The sequence below is a fragment of the Puma concolor genome, chromosome A1 (genome assembly GCF_028749965.1).
Source record: "Puma concolor isolate L17-30 chromosome A1, mPumCon1.1.hap2, whole genome shotgun sequence".
NCBI classification, from domain to species: Eukaryota; Metazoa; Chordata; class Mammalia; order Carnivora; family Felidae; genus Puma; species Puma concolor.
Genome location: NC_141667.1, coordinates 88,488,346 through 88,506,654, shown reverse-complemented (window position 1 = coordinate 88,506,654; position 18,309 = coordinate 88,488,346).

Here is an 18,309-nt window from a genome sequence, read left to right as displayed (position 1 = left end):
CAACGGCATATAAAAAGAATTAATCACCATGATCAAGTGGGATTCATTCCTGGGATGCAGGGCTGGTTCAACATTCGCAAATCAATCAACGTGATACATCACATTAACAAAAAAAAAGAGAAAAACCATATGATCCTGTCAATCGATGCAGAAAAGGCCTTTGACAAAATCCAGCACCCTTTCTTAATAAAAACCCTTGAGAAAGTCGGGATAGAAGGAACATACTTAAAGATCATAAAAGCCATTTATGAAAAGCCCACGGCTAACATCATCCTCAACGGGGAAAAACTGAGAGCTTTTTCCCTGAGATCAGGAACACGACAGGGATGCCCACTCTCACCGCTGTTGTTTAACATAGTGCTGGAAGTGCTAGCATCAGCAATCAGACAACAAAAGGAAATCAAAGGCGTCAAAATTGGCAAAGATGAAGTCAAGCTTTCGCTTTTTGCAGATGACATGATATTATACCTGGAAAATCCGATAGACTCCACCAAAAGTCTGCTAGAACTGATCCATGAATTCAGCAAAGTTGCAGGATACAAAATCAATGTACAGAAATCAGTTGCATTCTTATACACTAACAATGAAGCAACAGAAAGACAAATAAAGAAACTGATCCCATTCACAATTGCACCAAGAAGCATAAAATACCTAGGAATAAATCTAACCAAAGATGTAAAGGATCTGTATGCTGAAAACTATAGAAAGCTTATGAAGGTAATTGAAGAAGATTTAAAGAAATGGAAAGACATTCCCTGCTCATGGATTGGAAGAATAAATATTGTCAAAATGTCAATACTACCCAAAGCTATCTACACATTCAACACAATCCCAATCAAAATTGTACCAGCATCCTTCTCGAAACTAGAACAAGCAATCCTAAAATTCATATGGAACCACAAAAGGCCCCGAATAGCCAAAGTAATTTTGAAGAAGAAGACCAAAGCAGGAGGCATCACAATCCCAGACTTTAGCCTCTACTACAAAGCTGTCATCATCAAGACAGCATGGTATTGGCACAAAAACAGACACATAGACCAATGGAATAGAATAGAAACCCCACAACTAGACCCACAAACGTATGGCCAACTCATCTTTGACAAAGCAGGAAAGAACATCCAATGGAAAAAAGACAGTCTCTTTAACAAATGGTGCTGGGAGAACTGGACAGCAACATGCAGAAGGTTGAAACTAGACCACTTTCTCACACCATTCACAAAAATAAACTCAAAATGGATAAAGGACCTGAATGTGAGACAGGAAACCATCAAAACCTTAGAGGAGAAAGCAGGAAAAGACCTCTCTGACCTCAGCCGTAGCAATCTCTTACTCGACACATCCCCAAAGGCAAGGGAATTAAAAGCAAAAGTGAATTACTGAGACCTTATGAAGATAAAAAGCTTCTGCACAGCAAACAACCAACAAAACTAAAAGGCAACCAACGGAATGGGAAAAGATATTTGCAAATGACATATCGGACAAAGGGCTAGTATCCAAAATCTATAAAGAGCTCACCAAACTCCACACCTGAAAAGCAAATAACCCAGTGAAGAAATGGGCAGAAAACATGAATAGACACTTCTCTAAAGAAGACATCCGGATGGCCAACAGGCACATGAAAAGATGTTCAGCGTCGCTCCTTATCAGGGAAATACAAATCAAAACCACACTCAGGTATCACCTCACGCCAGTCAGAGTGGCCAAAATGAACAAATCAGGAGACTAGAGATGCTGGAGAGGATGTGGAGAAACGGGAACCCTCTTGCACTGTTGGTGGGAATGCAAATTGGTGCAGCCGCTCTGGAAAGCAGTGTGGAGGTTCCTCAGAAAATTAAAAATAGACCTACCCTATGACCCAGCAATAGCACTGCTAGGAATTTATCCAAGGGACACAGGAGTACTGATGCATAGGGGCACTTGTACCCCAATGTTCATAGCCGCACTCTCAACAATAGCCAAATTATGGAAAGAGCCTAAATGTCCATCAACTGATGAATGGATAAAGAAATTGTGGTTTATATACACAATGGAATACTATGTGGCAATGAGAATAAATGAAATATGGCCTTTCGTAGCAACGTGGATGGAACTGGAGAGTGTGATGCTAAGTGAAATAAGCCATACAGAGAAAGACAGATACCATATGGTTTCACTCTTATGTGGATCCTGAGAAACTTAACAGGAACCCATGGGGGAGGGGAAGGAAAAAAAAAAAAAAAAGAGGTTAGAGTGGGAGAGAGCCAAAGCATAAGAGACTGTTGAGAACTGAGAACAAACTAAGGGTTGATGGGGGGTGGGAGGGAGGAGAGGGTGGGTGATGGGTATTGAGGAGGGCACCTTTTGGGATGAGCACTGGGTGTTGTATGGAAACCAATTTGACAATAAATTTCATATATAAAAAAAAAAAAAAGACTAGTTTTATGTCAGAAACTGCCCACACATGGTGAATCATCTTGGGCTACTGTACATTGAAAAGATCATATCTGGTTTGTGTGGAAAAAATGACATTCCCAGTTCTTTAATGAAATGATCTTATTGAATTCATTTCCAAACAGGTAAAGAAACCACCCTTTTAAAAGCTTTGAGCTTTTAAAAGCTCATACATTATCAATCGCTTTTGTTTTTCCCACTCTGTTACTTTGCTACTCCCTTCTTTATGTAATTATGTTCTTCCATTTGAGTTTAACCTTACAAGGTAATCTTTTAATATTGTAAATGAATGTAGGGAATTCAAGGTAATGGTATACACAATTAGTTGTACTGTGCTGAGGACTATGGCATCACAATCTCATCATTTTGGTAAATTTTTCAATGTTTCCTTCCTATGTAGCTGACATCTTATCACTTTTCCTCAAAACAATGTTCACAGAACATTTGTGACAAATTTTAATAAAAACAAATTCTGTCAGGGAACACCACATTTTACTATGAGAGGATAGGTATCCTGTGTGCACTGGTACCCAGTGAAATACTTAAGGATTAGTAAATATTCTATTTAAACTCCTTAAGGCACTTTTATCCACTTACCCATGCAATAACTTATTAACTAATTCATTCATAAAACATCTGTTGAGGACTCTGCTAAATGTTGATGATAAACATGTTAAGAAGTGTCTCTCACATAGAGGAGGTGGCTGCTTTGATAATTCATCCTAAAAATCTATGTTTTCTATTCCAATTATATTCCAACTCAGACCACATGGGTAAAAGTGAGCATTTCATATTTCAGAATCTAAACTATACAGACCAAGGACATAAGCTCTGGTATTAAGTCCAGCTCTGTCATTATGAGATATATGACCTCAAGAGACTTGGAAAAGCCCCTAAGCTCAATTTCTTCATTTGTGAAATGCAGACAATAGTGGTACCCTCATCACCCACCAACATAAATACAAGCTATTTCTCATGGCTTTCTCATTCATCTCAAATAAATGATAACTTAAGAGTCAATTTATAAAACAAATAGTTCAAAATGTGTTAGTTAATGTCTGGCTTCTTTAAAGGTAGAAAGCAGGAAGGAGTGTTGCTCCCACCCTACCAATAGGAAAAAAGATTATTAACTTACAAAATGATAACTTTGCTTGTACTCATCGGATTGTGAGATTGCAGGACAACCAACTAGCCTGTAATGTAAAGGAAGACGGCTTCCAAGGAGATATGGGTCTTAAGTACTGACTCAGAAGGGAAGGAAGATGGTGTAAGTAATGGAAATTCATCTAAAATTTTTAATTCATTGCTAAAACATAGGCTAACATGAGAGTATAAAACCCCTGGGAGCCAAAAACACAGTGGAGTCCACAGCCACTCAAGGTTCTTCTCCATCAACCTCTACCACTTTCCATGAGAAAGAGCAGAAACAGGGAGACCAGAGAAAGTCTCCCTCACAGTGCAAATGAGAAGAGGAGAGGGCTGTCACTGTAGGAAAAGCCAAAAATCCTGTCAAGACCATTCTGCGCATGGAACAAGAGCCTAAAGTTGTGACAAAGACAAGAACGCTTATCATTCCAGGGTACAGGTATAGACCCATGTGGCTGGGGAAGGAAAGGAAAAAATCCCTTTGGTACTGAGGGATTATCAGAGTCTCCTACTACTAAGGGGAGGGCAGAATCCATGAGAAAATCTCAAGTTAGGAACAAAGAGCCCAAAACTATATAAAGACAATAGGGAAGTCCTCTGTCTTTCACCACTAGGCTGGGAAGCACAGAGTAATAGGCAACAGCTGTACACCTATGGGGGAAGGGAGAGCATGGAGACAAACCCTCCCTGAGGTGTAGGCACACTGGGAAAATCTTCATACTAACACAGAAACAATGAGAAAAAATGGCAAACCAGTGCCCCTCCAAGCACAAGGTCATGCTAGAGAAACCTGAAGTCAGTTGTACCCTGAAGGCAATCAAAACAATGATGAAAGGCAAACTCACCTAATCTTTTAAAGACTGACTTATATTCTCCACAAGTAGCAAAGGAGAAGAAAGTGTATGGCTATTTCTAGGCATAAATACTATTTACAAATCTTACAAATTATGTTCTCTGCTCATGACAAAACTTAGGAATTAGTAACCAGAGCATATGGGGAAAAAAGCAGATGGGAAAAACTCAAATATTTGGAAATTAAGCAATCCATTTCTATATAACTCTTGGGCTAAAGAAAAAGTCACAAGGGAATTTAGAAAATACTTTAAATTGAATATAATTAAAAGCACAGAATATTAAAATTCTTGGAATTTACCTAAATCAGTACTTTCAAGGAATGTATAGCATTAAATGTTTACTTTAAAAAGGACAAGTCTGAATTGTGAATAAACCAGAAAAATAAGAATAAATAAAAACAAAACTAAACAGAAAAAAGGAAATACTAAAGGGCATAAGACAATGATATTGAGGACAAAATAACAGAGATAATAATTATAATAAAAAACTGAATCTTTGAAAAAACAAATAAAATGGATAAATCTTTAGTCAGACTTAGCAAGAAAAAAGGGAGGAGAGAAATTACCAAAATCAAATATGAAAGGAAAGACATCTAAGAAACACACAGATATTAAAATAATAACAAAGGAATACTATGAATCACTTTAAGCCCATAAATTTTGACAACAGGTAAAATGGACAAATTCCTTCAGATATAAACCACCAAGTCTCGTTCAAGAAAAAACAATAACTTGACTAGTTTTATATAAAGTAATTGAACTGGGGGTTAAAAAGCTTCTAACAAAGAAAACCTCAGATAGGTTCACTAGTTGGCTTCTACCAAACATTTTAGAGAGAATACCAGTTTAGTGCAAAATCTTCCAAAAAAACAGGAGAGAGTGCTTCCCAACATATTTTATGAGGCTGGCATTACCCTGAAACCAAAATCAGATAGTGTCATTATAACAAAACAAACTTACAGCCTAATATCTCTCATGAACACAGACAAAAATATTTGAAATGTTAGCACATCATGATAAAGCAACTGTACCATACGAACACATTAAAGAGAAAATATATGATCATCTCAATCAATGAAGAAGAATCATTTGACAAAATACAATACTTGTTCATGATAAAAACTGTCAGCAAACTAGAAACAGAAAAGAATGTCCGCAGTCTATTAAAGGGCACCTCAACAAACCCTTACAGGCACCATCCTACTTACTATTAAAAAACCATTAGGTATGAGAGGAAACCTAAAGTTGACAGCTTATATTATCTGACTTTGGGAGTTACTTTAAAACTACAATAATCAAATTAATATTATATTAAGGAAAGAAGAGAAATACAAATAAACTGTAAAGAGAGGGTCCAGAAATAGATCCACGCATACTTGGTGAATTAGTTTTTGGCAAAGCTGCAATGGCTGTGCAGAATAGATGGTCTTTTCAACTAGTGGTGCTGTAAGTATGGACATCCACAACCAAAATAATTAACTTCAAATTGTACCTCATAGCCTAAACAAAATTAATAAAAACCAATCAGAGGCCCAAATGCAAAACCTATAATTAGAAAACATCAAGAGAAAACATAAGAGAAAAGCCTTGTGAACCTATTAGCCAAGGGTTTCTTTGTAACACAATAGGCATGAGCCATAAAAAAAATATGATAAAATGGACCTTACTGAAATTAAAAACTTCAAAATAAAACCCAAACCTTCACTCTTCAAAAGATGTTAAGAGAATGAAAAGACAAGGTACAGATGGGATAATATATTTGCAAAACACTTATCTGATAAAGGACTTGTGTCTAAATGTATAAAGAACTCTCAAAACTCAATTATAAGAAAACAAACCAATAAAAAATAGGCAAGATATTTCAAAAGACACTTCAGTGAATAAATAAAGCTGGCAATAAGTACATAAACACATGCTCAATATCATTAGTCATAGGGAAGTGCAAATTAAAACACAAATAAGTTCTATGGTAGGAAGGATTCTAAGATGACCCTCCAATGACCAAGCCCTTGTACGTCCACCTCTCCATGAGCATTGGCTGGGGCTTCTAACTATGATGGGATGTCAGGCCATGATTACATTACATTTATGGCAAAGCTGAAGGGGTTTTATGGATATAATTAAGATCTCTCATCAGTTGATTTTGAGCTAATCATAAAGAAGTTTACATTAATGGGCCTGATCTAATTAGGTGAGCTCTTAAATGAGGGTTCAGCGCTCAGAAACAAAGGAAATCAAAGATTTTTGTTGGCAGCAAAGAAGAATCAAGCTGCCATGTTATGAGATGGCCCATGACTGACAGACCTGTAAGAAGCTAAGTGTGACCTCAGGCCAGGAGCCAGTCAGTAAACAGGGACCTCAGTCCCACAGTGCAAAAAACTAAACTCTGCCAATGACCTCAATGAATCTCGAAGAAGACCTGGAGCTTCAGATAAAGTTGCAGTTCTACTGAAACCTTGATTGCAGCCTATTAAGACCTTGCACAGAGTAGCCAGTTAACCCATGCCTAGCTTTCTGACACACAGGAACTTTGAGGTAACAAATTTGTGTTGCATTAAGGTTGAAAGTATAGGGTAGCAACAACAGAAACAAATAAAAAATGCCATTAAACATGTATGAGAATGGTAAAAACAAAAACACAAACAAAAAACCCCAAAGAGTGTCAAAGCAAAGGCTGTTTGCAATGATACTGAACAACCAGAATTCACGTATTACTGATACGAATGAAAAATTACACAGATACCTCACAGAACAATGTGACAGTTTCTTGTAAAGCTGTACATATGCTTACCATATGACCCAGTGATTCCATGCCTGGGTATTTACCATGGGATGTGAAAATATATGTTCACGTACAAACTTGTGGGGGACTGTTTACAGGGGCTTCATTTATAAATGATCCAAATTGGAAACAACCCATATACCCACCAAACCTCTGAAAGGTTAAACTGTGATATGTGATATGTGATATGATCGAATACTGCTCACCAACAAAGAGGGATGACCACTTGGTACAAGCAGTAACATAGATGGATATCAAATGTTCTTGTTAAATTAATCAAAAGTCTACATACTGTATGATGTCATTAATTTTACATTTCAAACAAGATAAAACTAAGGAGAAATAAAATAGATTAGTGTTTTCCAGGGAAGACATGATCAGAGATACTGGCTACAAAGGGGCATGAGTGCTTTTTTTAAGGCTGAAAGAACAGTTCTGTATCTTGATTATGTGGTACTAACTATATATTTTTGCCAAAATTCATAAACTAGACACAAACAGCATTAATTTTATTGTATATAATTATGCTTTAGTTAAACAGTAACAAGCAAACTGAAATAACTGCTGTTTTAAAATCCCAGTGACTTAAATACGTAAAGTTTATCTCCTGCTCAGGAAAGTTCAAAATAATTGATTGTAATCCATAAGCTGTTTTCCTGAATATGTGATTCAGGGAACCAAGCTCCCCCATTTTCTTTCTGCCTGTGCATTCATCAATACATGGATCACAAGTTCTCTTGGCTAGCCTGCCTCAGGCTGGCAAAATAAAAAAATAAAAAATAAAAAAAAATAAAACAAAACAAAACAAAGTAAAATAAAATAAAACAAAACAAAGTAAAGTAAAATAAAATAAAATAAAATAAAATAAAATAAAATAAAATAAAATAAAATAAAATAAAATAAAATAAATCAATCATGGGCTGGCTGACATGAGAGGGCCAGAGAGAGCATTACGTTTGCTCACATCCACTGCAGCTAATGATTCCAAACTCACAGTGACAGAAGGGAGTAGTCAAATTTAGACAATTGGTGTATGTAGGAAATACAGAAAAAAGTCTTAGAAATAGATAATCTGGCTATTAATAAATACAAAAACATAAACTATTTCCCACAGATAATAAAGTCTGGTCTAACAATCAAACAAAAATAAAAACATAATAAGGTAAAACAAACAATACTAATAAGGATGGTTGTTAATTTTTGTAGAATATAAATTCCTGAGGAATAGGTCTACTCAAATAATGTGTTATTTAAAAATGAACTGATAAAAACATTGTTGCATCCAATGTTCACCTATGGTGTCATCTTTCAGAATTCTTCCAATGAGACCTCTCTCCTGCACTGCCATTCAGATATTTTTCTGCAATGCCACTTGGCTTTTTCAAATTCAAATTAGAAAAATACATACTGGAACAAAGATGATGTCCTGAAGAAAAGCTGCACAAATCACGTTTACTTAATATAGATAACCTTCAAATGATATTTTAGGTTATTTATTCAGCATTACTATTCTAATAAGATTTTTCTAAAATATTATACTTTCCTGATAAAAGATACATAGGGATAAAATACAATGTTTATGTTCCTGGGTTCAACTTTGGGAAAAACTTGAAAATTCTTGGAACTTTCAAAATAGTATTTAGTGACATAGGTTTTAAAATCATTTGGAGAACGCAAAATAAACAATTTAGCTCATTTTAATATTTTGGTTGCTAGATGATATCATATAATAGCACATATGCAAAATTCTGTAACCTATTTTTCTGTATGTAAACTATTCTTTTAGGGTTAGTTAGTAAATAGCATTATTACAGTTCATAATCTACAAAGAAATATTTTTTTACTCAATTTAACGTTTTCGAAAAGCTATTTAAAAAAAAAAAAACCTTGGATTGAATCATTACTCATATCACCAGTGATAAATGAGAGACATTTTGTATGCTGTAAGAATTAAAGAAAATTCTTTTCTCATTCCATGACTATCACGCAACTACTGTTTTAATCAACTTGTAGAAGAAAAAAAGTATATTTATAAAGAATATGCTGGTCCTCTTGAAGGATGAGGCAGAGCAAAATTGCCCAACTGCCTACTGCTTCATATATGTAACAAATCACATATGGTGTTATAGATTCTGGTCATCTGTGTAAAAGTGCAGCTATGGTTCTTGTGTTTATCTAAATTTCATTACTTAAATTATTTTCTGATCAATAAATTGATTTTAAGTTGCAATCTTATGAACTTCTTCTATCAGTCATCATCTGTGGTTATTAATGCAAGGGATATGGCATGTTTGTGTTAAATTGGCACAGCATGAAGCGTGAATTTTATGATATATTTTAAACTCCATGTTCATGAATTGTTTTCTTCTGAGTGGGTGGATCACAGCTATATAAAGACACGTTATGTTTCAAGGTCTGTCTCAATTTGAAATATATATATTTATTTACAGAGTATAAATAAGAAACAAAATGAGGAAAATTAAATTTGAAGAACTCAGGATTTCAAAAGCTTTGAACATTATTTTAAAAATTAGTTTTGAGGGGAGACTAATCAGTGGGACAAAGATTAGAGAAAACCATCAGCCTGTTCTAATGAAAAGTAATAGTGTCAAGGAAAAGTGAGACCAAGTGAGGAAGAAGACAACGACCAAGTACTGTGAGGTAGATGGTGTGGAGTGGGCCTTTGGTGTTCCCAGGGATGTCAGTGCCTCATAGATTTTATGCAGCATGATATGCCTGGTTTTAAAAAGATGAGTTACTAATCAATTATTAACCAAGTGACTAATTTGCTGTTTGAGTGGATTAATCTAATAATTCATCAAATTTAGTCAAAAGAACCCAGAAATTTGTTAATACTGTATATTAATAATAAATTCTTACTTTTGCATGTATGAAATTTCATACAACATATAAGTGGGAATTTTATGTACTACATAGGTTCAGAAAAACATTATATATATATAGTGAGTATATAATATACATATAAACTACTGAAATTTACTATCTGCCTTTGTTATTTGTTTTAAATATTTATTTATTTTGAGAAAAAGAGAGAAAGAGAGAGAAAGCATGAGCAGGGGAGGGGCGGAGAGACAGGGAGACAGAGAGACTCCCAAGTAGCCTCTGTGCCGTCAGCACATAGCCTTTCCCTTTGGTCTTAAGATCCTTCTCTGTGCTAAAGTCATATTAGATAAACACAAGATTAGCTTCCTATTGAAGTTTGAGCTTAATAATAGCATATTTAATTAAAAATTACACTTGAGTGCTGTCTAGTTCCTTCACTTGTTCACAAATACTGATTATGCACCTACCACTGCCAGGCATTATGACACAGTGGTGAGAAAAACAAAAAAAACAAAAAACATTATATGGTGCCTGCAGGGAAGAGGCTTGAGATATAAATTATAACACTTTCACCAAAAAGGCTAGATATTACGATTAGGATACACACAGTGAAGCAGAGTTTTATGGTGATACATGAGCATAAATGAGATCATGAAAAACCTGAGTGAAGAACATCAGAGTGAGCAAAAGTAATCTGAGAGATGAGCACACCTTAATCATCTAGAGTATCCCTAGAAGAGGAAACAGGGCATGGAAATAGGTTATGCCAGAAAAAAGGCACAGACAGGGAGCTGAAGTAGGCAGAGTGAGAAAAGTAGGAAGCATCAGGCCCATGAAGTATGTCCTGGCAGGAACTTGCAAGTCCTGATAGGCTGAAGAGGTCTTCTTTCCTTCATCTGAGATCAGTAAGAAGGTATCAAAGTATTTTATATTTATGTGCTATAGTTGTCTAGGTGAGAGAGATTGGTAGCCAGCCAAGTGTCCTAAACAGAAATAATTTTCCAAGACTCTGAGACCTATCCTACCAAGAAAGAAGATTTTATGGTCTTCCGTGTAACCTTAGTTACAGTGATGGTCAAAATCTACCTGCTTATAAGAAATCAGAGATCTTCACCAATAAGTGCTGGCCATTTAGAAGCATTTAGAAGCAAAAGTGAAGGACATGTCAGTGAGAAGTGAGAAGTGAAGGACATGTCAGTGAGAGTTGCCTGGAAGTTACCCTCAGTTTAGTGCCATACGGGTCTTACTATGAAGCAGCTCTCAACATAGCAGATCACTTAACCAGAACAAGCACACAAGATGAGCCTTAGAGAGAATGTGTAAGGTGCTACTGCCATATTCTATTTGTTATAAGCAAGCCACTAGATCCAGTCCACACATAAGGGAAGGAGACTCTACAAGAGCATGACGACCAGAGGTGGGGATAATTGGAGGATGTTTTAGAAGTGGCCTACCACAATAGTAAGCTTTAAAATGCACAGCAAACATGAACTGGAGTGACAAAATGAGGTCATGGTTTAGAAGTTGCCTATTAGACATAATAAAATGCATTCTGGTACATTCCAGGAAACTAGCCTGCAAAATAGAAATAGAAAAGGGGAAAAATAATAGTTCTAAACTTCTAGGAGATAATGGTGACAAGGAAGTAATAAGCTCCAGGCAAACTGGGGATGTATGGCACACTATAATTGCCTGTTGACTATTCTGTTTGCCATGAGACTATCAGCTCCAAGAGGACAGGAGTTGTGCTGCCACTTACCCTTAAAACCTCTTATCTAGTACACTATAAGAACATTTTAGGTGCTCAATAAATATTACAGGAAGGACAAAGAACTTTGACCTCTTCACCTTGTTTTAGAAGGCTTTGACTATACAAGAGTGAGCAGTGATTCCCACAGGTCACATATTAGATGCCAAGGCTTTCTAGTTTCATGATATTTGTTCATTACACTGATTATGGTTTAGGAGAAATGGGTTAAGTCTAAAAATCTATTTGTACATTACCAGAGTAAAATTATATTCCTGATCTTTTAAATGGCACACAGTTGTGAGAATTTGGACAAGGGACAGGAGGATGTGGGAGTAGGAGAGCTACAATTCTTAGCAGCTATCTTTGTTTTTCAGAAGTTTATAAGTGGAAAGTCTTGATACATAATGGAATAACCAAAAATTCAAGGCAATTTGTAACAAGGGTCAACTAAATTATCACAAATGAAGAGCTATGGACATTTAAGGGAGAGAAAGGTTACTAGAATTAGGACGGTCAGGAAACCTTAAGAGAGGCACGGGAATTCAAAGGATGACATTCTGACAAGAAGAGAAGAAGGGACAGACATGCTACATAAAAAGAAGGTGTAAGAATACTCAGGGAATTGCTGTGGGGAAACAGAAGCCCAGTGTTATGGATGCTGACATCCTACTGACCACTGTTTGCTGCCAATTTATAAAACTGAAAATAAGAAGTGTCGTTTAAGAAGGACTTTGCTCCTCGCCTTGCTTTTACATTCACTTAACCTGAGTCTCAATTTCCGCACCTGTAAAATTGAGAACGATAGTAATCCAGCGTCCTGGGATTTGTGTGAGGATGGAGTGGTATCTGTGTTTAGGGGACTTTATCAGTGGGCATACTTAATTAGAAACCACTTCTAATCCCTTCTTATTTCTTCTATCATTCAGGCTGGAGATTCCGGTTTTCTATTGTTTTAACCGCCTTCTAATAGAGGAATGCCTTTTCTAAACCTAAGATTTCAGAAAGCTGTCTAGGAAGGGCTTCTCTTTCCATAATTAAAAGAGAAATAGTGAACTGATAGAGCAGAAGCTTAGAGTCAGACAATGTAAATCCCCCAGGAATTCACAAATTCCCTGTAAACACAGTGGATCTTCAACAGATACATGGTAGGTACAGGCTAATTTTAACTAAAGCTACAGTGACGGACTGATATTGGAGTTAGAGGCATAAATACAAGATAATTCTTCTGACTAGAGCTCAGATTGCACAGAAATAGCTATAATATGAAACCCTTTAATATTTGCATAATTTATGTGAAGTTTCTCATATATTTAATATTATTCAGGAATAGAGTATATTTATAAATTCTTTAATAACTCTCACCTTCTAATCCAAAACTTCAATGGCTATCTTAATCAGCGTCATATAATTTAAGAACAGAAGAAATTAGAAGAACTTTTCACAGGCAACATTTTAGAGGAGAGGATTTAAGAGAAAAACCTGGGATGACTAATGAATATTTCAGAAAATTGATCAAGGGATGCTGTTTTGTGGCCACATTTCTTATTTTTACTGCAGACATTCCATTGGATGCACATACATAAGTGGGTTGCTTTCAATAAATTCTTTGACCGTTTAGCATCTGACACAGGTGGTTACCCCTGTGGTGACCATGCTCTTACATTCTTCTGATCTTTTTTTCCTTTCCACTTTCTAAAAGGAGCTTTCTTCCTCTTTAAACTTTTTGACAATTAGTAATCCTCAAGGTTTCTCCCTGGCTTGCTCTTTTCTTTCTACACCCTACATTTCTCGGTCCATCAGTGACACACACTTCTTTATCTTTGACCCATACCTCTCTCCTAAGCATTTCCTGGACTACGAAGCCAGCAATTCCAAGGCACAACCCTCATTACTGTCCCCCTCCAAACCTACACCCTCACCTAATTTCAAACTGGTGAATGATATTACCAATGTCAGACTTCCAACCGATTACTAAATCTATCTAGACAAATCCTCTGTTATCTATACCTCTCCAGCCAAATCATTACTCCCCTCCAGGCCCTTACCAGTCACCCTGGTTCTAGTCTTATGATACCATACCTGTCTTTCACATTGTCACAAGAGACATCTTTCTAAAATGCAAAGCTATTTATCACTCCTCAAATTAAAAGCTTCTTTAACACATATATAGTAAAGTAAATATTCGATAGCATTTAGGGCATTCAATGAATGTTTGTTTCTCCACTGGGCCAATCTTATTGCCTCACACAGTGGGTTCCAGTAATACTAAAGGACTTACCCACCCAAAATACTCAGAGGTGTGTTACAGTTCTGTGCCTTTTCTCAGGCTACTGGACCACTTAAATACCCTGTTCTGCCTTGTAACAACTGCTGAAATGACTTCTTTTGATCCTTCATGATTAGAAGTTGAATACATATATTTACACATACACACAGACACACACACACACACACACACACACACATTTATTCCCAGCACTGGTATATTAAGTATTCAGTGACTATGTGTTAAATGAATGAAATAATGCACACATGGTGACACTAAGCAGTATTAGAATGAGTGGATATCCTTGGTAATTTTGCTTATTTACAATTAGAAATTCATGGTTTTCCCTAGCTGCCATCATGTCAGCTCATGTGGCTGTCTTCCACACACTACTTGTTGCACATACCAGCCTTTAAAATCCATGAACCAATCTTTATTGGCACTGACATTTTCTTCCTTTGATCCTTCACCACATTGCTACTTCAGTGTCCAAGAGTTTCAAAGCTTTGAATTAGTGGTGGTTGAGCTCTTATACACAGAGCTAGTCTGTGTCCTAAAGATCCAAATCTAGTTCCCTATTGCAGGACATATTCCACATTTAGGTTACAAAATCGTATAACACCAAGTATAGTCAGTACTGCTTGTTTTCCTTTCCTTTGTTTTTATTAGTCATTTTAAAAGGTTTTATGGATTATCACACATGCCTAAAAATATTGAGTCCCATTTTAATAATTTAGTAGCAGATATATATAAACCAGCCTGTTTACAAATGCATTCTAATAGTTATGCCTACTTTTAAATAATTACTATGTGCCAGTCTATAGTTTAAATCTTTACTTCTAACAAGTCATTTACTTACCATAACAACTCTATTCGGTAGGTTTCCATTTAACTGATGTGAAATGAGAAGGACAGAGAAATTTAGTAATTTGATCAAGGTCACAGGGCTTATTATGTGGCAGAGGCTCAGTGTTAACTCAGAGAGATGGACTCCAAAGCTTGTTCTCTTAATCACTTTTCTAAGCAAACATACCAAAAGTTAGTTTTACTTTTCAGAGAAGTCCCCTAGGGAGCTAGCACTCGTTCATATGATTCTATGTTTTCCCATAACGTTAAGTGGATTTGTCTTTGGGAATCATCTGCAGAGGTGGTTTGTTGGTCTCATAAGCATTATAATCTGTAGACTGATGGAACACTCATTCTCCTCCTTTCCAATTCTTTCTGCTTGGCTCTGCTCCTTTCCTTAAATCTGTTTTTTTGGCCAACAATCAACAGATATCCCACAAGTGTGAATGGGCTGTAATATGGGGCCAGTAATCTCTCTCCCTCCTATTCTCCCCAGAGGGAGTGATGAAGGCCACTCTGAGAGTATAGCCTGGAATGCTTAAGCAGAGTCCCTCAGGAAGCAAGCCTAGAAAGCAAGGGTGCATACTGCTTCTCATCCTATGTGTGATAGAGTGATAGGACAGCAGCAATGGGCTACAAGCCATTAAATCAAATCACCTTAAATAAAAAATCTTTAGAGTGTGTTGACAGAGTGGGTAACTATCTATGGTGTTAGCTGATCAGTATCTTCGTTATAGTGATAACATATTAATTTTCTTTTGGGGAATATACTGCATCCTTAGTTTTCAATTTCCATGTCGTGGTGGCCTGGCCTAAGTAGTTCAGGGTTGTACATGTGACCGAGAAATGGCCTGTGAGTGTCAGGCCTGGAAATTTAAGTCCAATTGTTGGGGAAAAAGCCTGCCAAAGAACAAAGCCAAAACAGTGTCTAGAGAAAGAAAGAGACAGACTATTTATGTTATCATGTGAGCTCCTAGATCCATATGTGCCTAAAGCCAATTGATTCCCCTGGACTTTTCGTTAAATGTACTGACATATCAGGAACATGCAGTAAAACAATTTTTGCAAGCCAAAATAGTTACGGCTCATATAAATAATTGATAGCGCACATATGCCAATCAGGTAATTTTCATTCAAATTGATTATCAACTTGGCTGGATAAACCTTAAGTGACACACTTTACCTAAGTATCTGCCAAGCACATATTAAGCCTCATGTACTCATGCATCATAAGGTCATTGGTCTTCCAGTTTTCAGAAGAATGTTATAAAGTGATACATTTCTCATTCATGTATTATAAATATTAATTAGGCAGCTACTATGAGCCTGCCACTGTATTTGGCAGGAGGATATAATAATAAACATAATCAAACCCATTTTCTGGCTTAAGTGAGGCCAAAGACTTACAGAAAGTTAGATGCCAAGTACATAATCCCACAAATAAGTGTAAGTAATACTACAACAGTTACAGATTTCCACATATTGATCTCAGGGTCTATGAAAAAAAAAAGGAGGCATCTCATCTTTCAGGAAAATCAGGAACGACTTTCTTGGGTAAATGACAACAGGCCTGCCCCTTTTAGGGGCCAGGTATAAATCCTACGAAGCTTCTGGGGACCCACCCACCACTTCTGTTTCCATTCCCAGAATACCATCTTCACGCTCACTTGACACAACCCCCACCTGCTTATCCCTGTCTGCAAAAGCATATTGGTGCTCTCAGGAGAAGAAGCCTGGAAGATCCTCCAGCACAGGCCCTGACAGTGATCTCAGGAATATTTGGGCAGGAAATTCTGGGGTTCTGAGTACCTGAAATATCATCTAGTTGGGTGAGTTATAGGTTCCAACTGGGCACATCCCCCAAGCCAGCCCAGTGGATTTTTGTCAACCTTGAGAATGGCACAGCAAAGGGAGGGTCATAGTGGGGGCTTCCAAAACAAAAAACTCAGAGCAAGAACTACATCTGGCCAAGTCCAAGGCAGAATACAGAACACTTACATGAGGTGTGAAAGCCAAGTGTGTGAAACAGAAATGCAGAGGAGGTAGGAAAGTTCAGGTAAGGAGAAAATGGCATGGGCTATCGTTTCAGTAAGAGAACATAGTCTTCATTATTAGAAAGTCTGTACCTCAAGTTTCTTGTTTATGATCTTAAACATGAACAGTGCAAATAATAATAGCAAATGCTACAGAAAGTAGGTGGGCTAAAATTGCTGCATAGTATAATTTTCGCACCAAGACATTGCCTTAAAATAACCAAATCACACAATTACACACAAAAAGATGTACAACAAATACTATACTCTCCCCTCCCCCCTCCAAAAAAACTCTTGCTGTGTTTTTGAAAGAAATGATATATTCTGTATAGCCTGCGGCTACCCAATCACTGAGACTAGTTTAGCTGACAGTCACTGAATGTGTCCACAGCCTTTATAGTGACAAGAGCAATTTACCTGCACTTTTCTTGTTTAATTAAATAGCAATCGGTGAGTGGTAATTTAGACTCCCATATATATAGGTATATAAGAACGTATGACAGCATGATTTGCTCAACTGTTGAGTGTTAATCATATTTAAGGCACTGGCTAAATTTCTGGGTTTCAAGACACTTAGTTGGGCCTGCTGTTGAACTTAAAAGAATTTATAGCTCTAAGGCATGCATAGATTTATTAAAGGGACACTAAACCCACAGACATAGAAGTGATTCAGTATGTAAAAGACTTTTTTTCTAAGTACTGGGACATGATCTCTCCACAATATTTTCTATTTTGGCTCTGAACGCTACAATAGTGGCAAGTTGGCTATGAAATGGTTTGCCGCTCTTCACCAATTTTATCAGTTACTATTATTAAGAATAAACATCTTTCTTTAAAAAATGATTGAGAGTTCACAGTCTGTAGAACGCTTTAAAAATAGCACTTTAAAATAAGTCTTTTTTCACTATAAACTAGATAGAGCTTTAACTGGATGAGATTTTATCTGATTTTCTTTAGAAAATGTGTATATTCATCAGACATTATCATAGCATCAAGTTTAGCGAATTTTGTCATTTAAATAATTTCAGTTATAAATTCCAGTTTCCTCCTCTTATGTAAATAGCCTCAAAACTGCTTTGGAGCAGAAGCTCTCCAAATATGGTCTCAGCCTAGAGGTGATTTTTTTTTTTTTACAGAAAATTTTTTTTAAGTTATATTAACTCTCCAATGTAAAAATCCATGAAACCCAGTGAAAAAAGAATCTGAGAAATTCTTTCACTTTGATAAATCCGAAATGTTGGAACTTTCAAGTTTAAAATTTTCCCTGGGGCACTGCAAGAAAACTGACAGGAGATAAGTTTTAAAAGAATGTTATAACATTTAGAAGTTATAAATAAATTAAACAACATAGGTCATTG